The sequence below is a fragment of the Morone saxatilis genome, unplaced genomic scaffold (assembly GCF_004916995.1).
Source record: "Morone saxatilis isolate NCDOM2014 unplaced genomic scaffold, NCSU_SB_2.0 Contig5, whole genome shotgun sequence".
NCBI classification, from domain to species: domain Eukaryota; kingdom Metazoa; phylum Chordata; class Actinopteri; family Moronidae; genus Morone; species Morone saxatilis.
Window position 1 is genome coordinate 3,086,349 of NW_023340095.1, and position 7,369 is coordinate 3,093,717.

A 7,369-nucleotide genomic window follows, 5' to 3' on the forward strand; every position below is an offset into this window, starting at 1 on the left:
GCTCTATTTGAAAAGATAACTTCTGTTATGAATTGGTGCTATACAAATAAAACTGAACTGAATTGAATTGAAACTGAATTCAAATAGCAGATATCTTTTTAGAAATGAAAACGACATGTTTCAGGTCAAACAAATGAGACCTTTGATAATGTGACAGCATCACTTAGAGATGCTGAGATTCTAAAGAAACCAGCATCTAGTAATCACAAGAGAAAGGGCAACTTAATGAAGTATATAAAATAAAGCGTATTATGTTCCTGACATTATGCTGCTGATGTGAGACACTTACATAATATAACGCTGCATTCATTGGGGCGTTCGGAAAACACAAGAATCACAGCTTTAAGTGTACGTTGACCTGAACAGTAAACACAAGTTGTGATAGCTATAAATACAAACACACCCTTTGGTGGTGTGTTTTCTATAGATCAACCTCTGTGTGTCCCTGGAGGTTGTATGAGAATGTCAAGTACAAATGTACCCTGGAAATACTCCACTACAATAAGCCGCTGTAAAAGCACAGCATTGTGCGGCAGCGGCCATGACACTGAAGGGTCTCCATTCTTAGACTTCAGTTTAAAACACACAGTGACGAGCGGTTCTTTGGACAAGATCTCACCAATGTACTAATTAAACAACAGAGGTCGGTTTTGTTTTCGCTAAATACAAACCGTGGTAGGTTTCATTCATTCGTTCATTCATTCATTCATGCATCACAACAAGGGAGCAAATTGAAGAGTTTCACTCACAATAGAGACATAAATATAAAGGATTCAACAAAAAAAGTCAAAGGACAACAATATGCACAGATACATATATTCAGTATATATATTAATGTGTAATGTGTGTTCTGAAGAAAAACTTTACTTTCTATTTTACTTACTGTTATTTAAACAACAGTGACCTGTGAACCCTATTTTCTTCCACTATGTTCATCAGCTCGTCTCTATCTGGGTCTGTCTGCTGTTTGGTGCTAAGCAAAGTTATGTTACTGAAAACCACGGTGAGAGTGAAAGTTGTGGATTGGACAGTTAAATAATGACCTGAAACTCACTATAAAGCTCTAAAGCCGTAGATTCAGGCGATTCATAGCTTCTTTAAAATATAAAATAAAGACTGTTTGCTCATTTTCCAACACTACTGAAAAGTAACTGACTTGAGGAACTCCTTTAAAGCAACACTGAATCTCGTTTGTTCAACCCATTCATGAACAGAAATGTAAAAACGACAATATGTGGGAGGATTGCGTGATATAACTCTGTCTTGGTGGACAACAGTTGGACAGTTTTTGTGCACAAGCTCCTGGAGTCTTAACAAAGTGTAAAGGTACAATGGAGCCAAACATTTAAACTTCAGAGTCCTACTGTAAAAACTCATTGCTCACTGACTGGAACACGTGCTTTAGCCACGGACACTTCACAGAAATACCAGTATACTTGAGCTTTAGAGGTGATGGGAGGTGTCTTCTTCACTAGCTCTTTCCCACTGCCCCTTCATAAGCTATAGGCTTACTAAACCTTAAGATGTAAGACACAAGACAGATATCAATCTCGTCATCTCACTCACAGAAAGAAAGCAAATAAGCTGACTTCTTAAATGTTTAAACCATTCTTCTAAATGTGCTCCTGTTTTATTTATATGTCATGTGCGTGTTGTCAAAGTGGAGAAGATTTTGTCTTAATTGGTGTGTGTTTTCTTCCTGCAAGCAGCCGCGCTTTGAGTTCTCTCGAGCACCGTATAAAAGCTTTGAAGACAAGTTCTTCTATATTTAGACATCCTGAATTATTAAGACATAAAGAGAGGGAGAATTTGCAATGAATTACAGGTTAAAACGTCCTCCTTAAAACAGCAATATTATTCTTAGAGTTACCTGTAAAGCAATTTAGCAAATAGATTTATTTTGTATTGTTTGTACAGCCTAAACGCAATAATGTAAATCATCTGTCCTACATTCTGCAGTTATAACTGTAATTTGATTGTGATGTAACAATCAAAGTCACACTGATCACTGCTCTTCCATTAGATCACATTATTCAGTCCACAGGCCTTATACATCCTAATGTACAATGACAGCAGTAAATATTTCTCCACGTCAGCGTCACAGAGGCAAACAGTTCGACATTCAGTGTGCTTTTCAATCACAGTGACTCCAATGCAGAAGAAAAACAAAGCTAGCATGTGTTTACTTGGGGACCTTTCAGAGAGCTAAAGCACTCCAGAGTAAATAGTGTAATTACATGTCTTCCTTTTGGGTGGGTGGGAGGGTAAATTGGTATAATCAAGGCAGCAGTTGAGCCTCTGGCATTGATGTTAGAATGAATTAGGACAGAAGCTTGCTGAGATTTTTGCCCCCTGGGTATTTAATGAATACATACTTCTCCCCCAAATCACATCCTGCTGATATACTGGCGAGCCAGTCTTGTAACTGTACCGTACAAGTCACACTGGGATAAGAGTAGTGCGGGAAATGTAGCTTTGAATGGGAACTGTATGTGCTTTTACAACAGCTCTGTGCATTAAGTTTATTTTGTTACGTATACAGTTTTTACCCCTCACTTTAAGAGTTTCCCATCAGTGCAGTTAGAGAACCACGAGCATTGTGCAGATATGAAACCTCTTTCTGACTTTCTGTTTTTAATGTCTTTCTGTACTGCATAGTTTGTGTACTTTTCTATGTAGACTTCCACAGTTTGAATAGAGATTTACTTGGGAAGTTGTCAATTTTCCCATTTTTTTACAATCACGAGTTGTTTTTGGTTTGGTACAAAAATTGGAGGTTGGGCACGAGTATTTCATGTGACAGGTCCCACTCATGAAATTTAGCTGCAAACTTGAAAACAAAGCCAGTAAATTTGTGAGTCTTACTTTAAAAATAATCAGTGACACAAAATGTAAATTGTTTGGTTAAAAACAAACAAATTTAATTATTTTTTTCCAACGTGGTCCTCATTGTATTCATGTGTGGCAGTTAAAGAACCAGAGTGTTGGATTTGGTTTGGGAAAGCCCCCCAAAATGAATGCCGCGCTTCCAATTTGACATAGTGACCGAACTGTGACTGTCACGTGATGCGCACTCGACCAAAAATACTTTTTGCCATAAGGTTACATTGTGACAGAAGAAGACTTTAAAGGCCCGCAACCCCTGCAAGATGGAAACTCACTTCACCTCAACTCAGAAATTTGATCTTATTCAGTCATTACACTTTCCTTAAAGTCGATAACATTTGCACGATTAAATCATTAATCCCCATTCAAGTTAATGGAGGGCTAAACTGGAAGTTAGACGCTTGGCTAGTGGAAGTCTCCCCTGTGGCCCATAGGGCATGTTCAGTATGCATTTATCCGGGTAATTTCTTTGCAGCAGCTTTTTTAGCTTCATGCACCACTGAGCAGCTTTCATAGGAATGAACAGAGTGTCTTCTCCAACACTGTATCCAGTTCTCTTAATACATCCATGGTTCTTGGGTACACTAGAACAGGCCAGTAGGATTATTCAACAGGCAACCATGAATGTCTGTACAAACTTTGATGCCAATCTATAAAGCATTTGATGTAATATTGCCCTGCATAAGTGAAAATGTTGGCAGGGTATCACCAGAACCATTAGAATTCATCATTTTCAGGGACCTTAAATATCTGCAGCAAATTTCATGACAATCCATACAATAGTTGTCAAGATATTTGACTTAATTTCATCTTACAAATGCCAACCTCATTGTGGTAATGGATGAAAAAGTCAGAGCATCACTAGTCTGACTCACAGGAAGTAGGATGTCAGTATAAGCCTGCCACTGGCTGACTATTTTAGTCAGTCTTCTCCTCCCCTTCTGCTATCACAGTCCCCATCACAACAGAGCTAGTGACCTACACATACTTTTCTTTTGCAGGGATTTAGACATTTTAATGCCAGGTCTCATCTCCCCACATGCCCAAGTTCCCCCTGACACTATTTTCTCCCCAGAATGATTATGGGGTTCAGCCTTTCTCCAGCACTGGCACAGCACTTAAACAAAGTGTGGAGATGGGCCTGGCTCCGTGAGACTACCAAATCACAGAGGTCAGTAGGCTTCATCCTCCTGGGACCATGAATGTCTGTATAAAACTTCTTGGCAATCCATCCAATCGTAGATATTTTAGTCTGGAACAAAATGGTCGACCAACCCTATGACGTTGAATAACTAAGAGTGCAGCATAAAAACAACACACATATACTACAACATCTGCAATGACATCTGCCGCACTAACTAACAACTAAAAGCCAATAATACTCAGAATTGACTTACTTGGAGTATGCACAAGAGCTAAAATACAAAAAAACTAATAATACTAACATAAATAATGCTAAAATCACTCACATGAGCAATAAGGTGATAAATTGGTCAAAAGTATCAGTCCAGTATTTGAGAGTGTTTTAATTTATCCGGCAAATGTGGAAATGTTATGCATCCCTCTCTCCTTTCATTCCATAAATAGTCCTTGGTTGAGATATTTTTAGCACAAAGCTATTTTTTTATGCGTCCTTGATGTTGCAAAGGTTCTCACTCGCTCTAACGCTGTTACTATTCTGTTGTTCAGTCTCTAATCTGAATCTGCAGCAATTGTTTTATGTTTAATCTTTGATGAAGAGCTATTTATTACAGACTGTTTTATTTTATTATTTTATTTTAACATTATTCAGAGAATGATTCAGCAAAGAAACAGTTCAGCTCCACCCTTCTGGATAATCTAATCAGTCTTAAGGCCATATATAGAGGTGGTCAATACTAATATTGATAGTTTCAGAGAATAGCAATATTTTATATTTCATGCAGAAATGTTCTCTCAACATTGTGGGAAAGCCTGTTCAACAGTATTTTGACCATCAACTAACCCATCATTTTGAATAGGTACCAAAAATGAATTTATCAAATTTCCTATGTAATAAATGTAAAGTTGCACCAATGAAAAATGTTAATAACAACTCAAAGGACAAAATTATGTTAAAATGGTCCATCACAGTGAAAAACACAGCTAATGATCACCCATCCCTGCAGCTCTACAGCTTGCTGTATTTAGCTCATTGTTTTAGTTATATAGTCCACAGTTAGACTGAATGGTTCAGTCTGAGTTCATTCAATAGGCAGCCATTTACTGCAGACAAAGCTCTTACAACCCATTGTACACTATACGTTCCCAGCACCAACTGGCAGTTATAGCGACTGAAACATAGTGGAGCATTTAGCAGCTAAAGAGCCAGCTATGTTTCTCAGGAGCTGGAAAGCTGAAACTAAAACAGAGCCAATAGGAGAGGGAATTCTGAACTTTTATTTACCAGCTAGCCAGAGATCCACCACAAATAAATTACATTTTTGTTCGTGTTTGCTGGATGTTTAAATAGGCAACTTTGCTAACATCGTGAGCAATAACAATGCTCGGTAGCTGCTATGCGTCTGTCAGCTTGAAGCAGCCACCAAAACGACCACAAAAACCAACATGTCACAAACACTTGCTTATGTCGAGATACAAGAATCAATAAGTCGTTTACACAAGCATAGCAAACCATCGGCAGCAGGACCCTGAAACTGAGGCAGCTAAATGGTATTCAACCATCATTCATTTTATCATTTACAGCTGTGCTTTTGCTACTGTGTCTGTCAAAATGACTTCAGTGGAAAAGGCATTCATATAATGTTAATTAGCATGTTCAGACTGTAACAAAGATGGCGGAGCATCTGTTGTAACACTTGTGAAACCGTCTCAGCTGCTTGTTGTTAGGTGGCTGCGGCAGTGTCAAAGACATAGGTGTAAGATTTAATCACCATTTTCAGGAGTAGAATTTTAATTGATGTAATCCTTTTAATAGAATTCATTTGTTAGTTTATTTTATTGTTGGTCCGTCTGATTTTGTTGTTTCTATCGCATGTGCTTTTTCCCACTTGCTTTTGTTGTTTTTATCTTTTGTTTGTTTTGTTTGAGCTTCTGCCTTGCCTCAAATCCTCTGGATGCCCCTACGGTACATAAAACAAGACCCCTCTAGGGTGGCCCAATGTGCAAGAAACCCATTTAAGATGCCAAACACAATGCAGTGCCATATAAGCTGTCTGATATGCTAGAAAAGGCTTTGGAACTGTTTCACCATGAATGCATCACAACTTTCTGTGCACTGGGTTTTCATTTTTTCGTCCTTGCTCTCAGGCAGCCTGAGTCTGCCACTGTGACAACATCCCAACATGTGCAACCATATCTGATTAAAACACAACTTAAAAACATTATGGTTATCATCTGTATTCATTTATTTTGCCACTTGGAAGCAGAAAAACATCAAACTACAGACACAGAGCCAACACACATCACTAATGAGGTTGTTATAGCTAATGTGCTATCAAACTATTTCATATTTACGTATCAATCAGACACAAAAAATAGATTCATTTGGAACAGATTATCTCGCTAACTGACAGTCCTTTCAGTTCTGGTTTGGTCTCCATCAACTTTTAAGACAATATCTTGGTGCTTATCTTGACGGACGCTCAACTTTCTTCCCCAGCTAGTCACTAAGTCTGTCTGCCCTGTGGTGTTGTGCAGGTAGTGTACAGTGGGTTTATCTGAGCTTTTTTTGTTGAAGCCCCAACGTGATTGACAGGATCGGCTCAGAACATACTGTAAGTTTACATATTTCAAAGGTCCAGTGTGTAACATTTGGGAGGATCTATTGGCAGAAATTGATTATGCCAATTATAGTGTATATCAGCTGAATATAGGAATCATTGTGGTTTTGTTACCTTAGAATGAGCCTTTTATACACACTGCGGGTCTCCTTCCATGGAGTCCGCCATGTTTAGTTGCCATGTTTCTACTGTAGCCCAGAATGAACAAACCACATTAGTTTCTCCTTCGCGCTTGAAAGGGGAGGATGAAACGACAACAAAGCTAGATGCCACTAAATCCTACACACTGGGCCTTGAAGACCAAAACAATGAGCTAAAAGAGGCTTCTTGAGAATTACAAGTGACGCCTTTAATTCCATTTCGAAAATATTGATTACTGCAGGCTACAATGCTTCGAAAGGAGAGCATTGCTCACTTCTTACCCGCGACCAGTATGGAGACTCCGGCAATAGCCTTCCCTGTCCAAGCTTTTCTTTAACCTTTAGGCTACCACTGACCCCTTTTATGCGGCTGCACAATGCCATCATCCAGTCCCCCAATCGAATGCATTAGACTATCTGCTTCAATGCACCAAACATGGAATAGATGCAGCAACAGACAATGGTCATCCCCTTGCCCTGAGCTACTGTACATCCACTCCTGTTTAAAGGCCTTTTTTTTTTACATCGAGGTCAGGTCAGCCATGTTGCTGCTATAATACTTTTCAGATGGTTTCTCCCCTT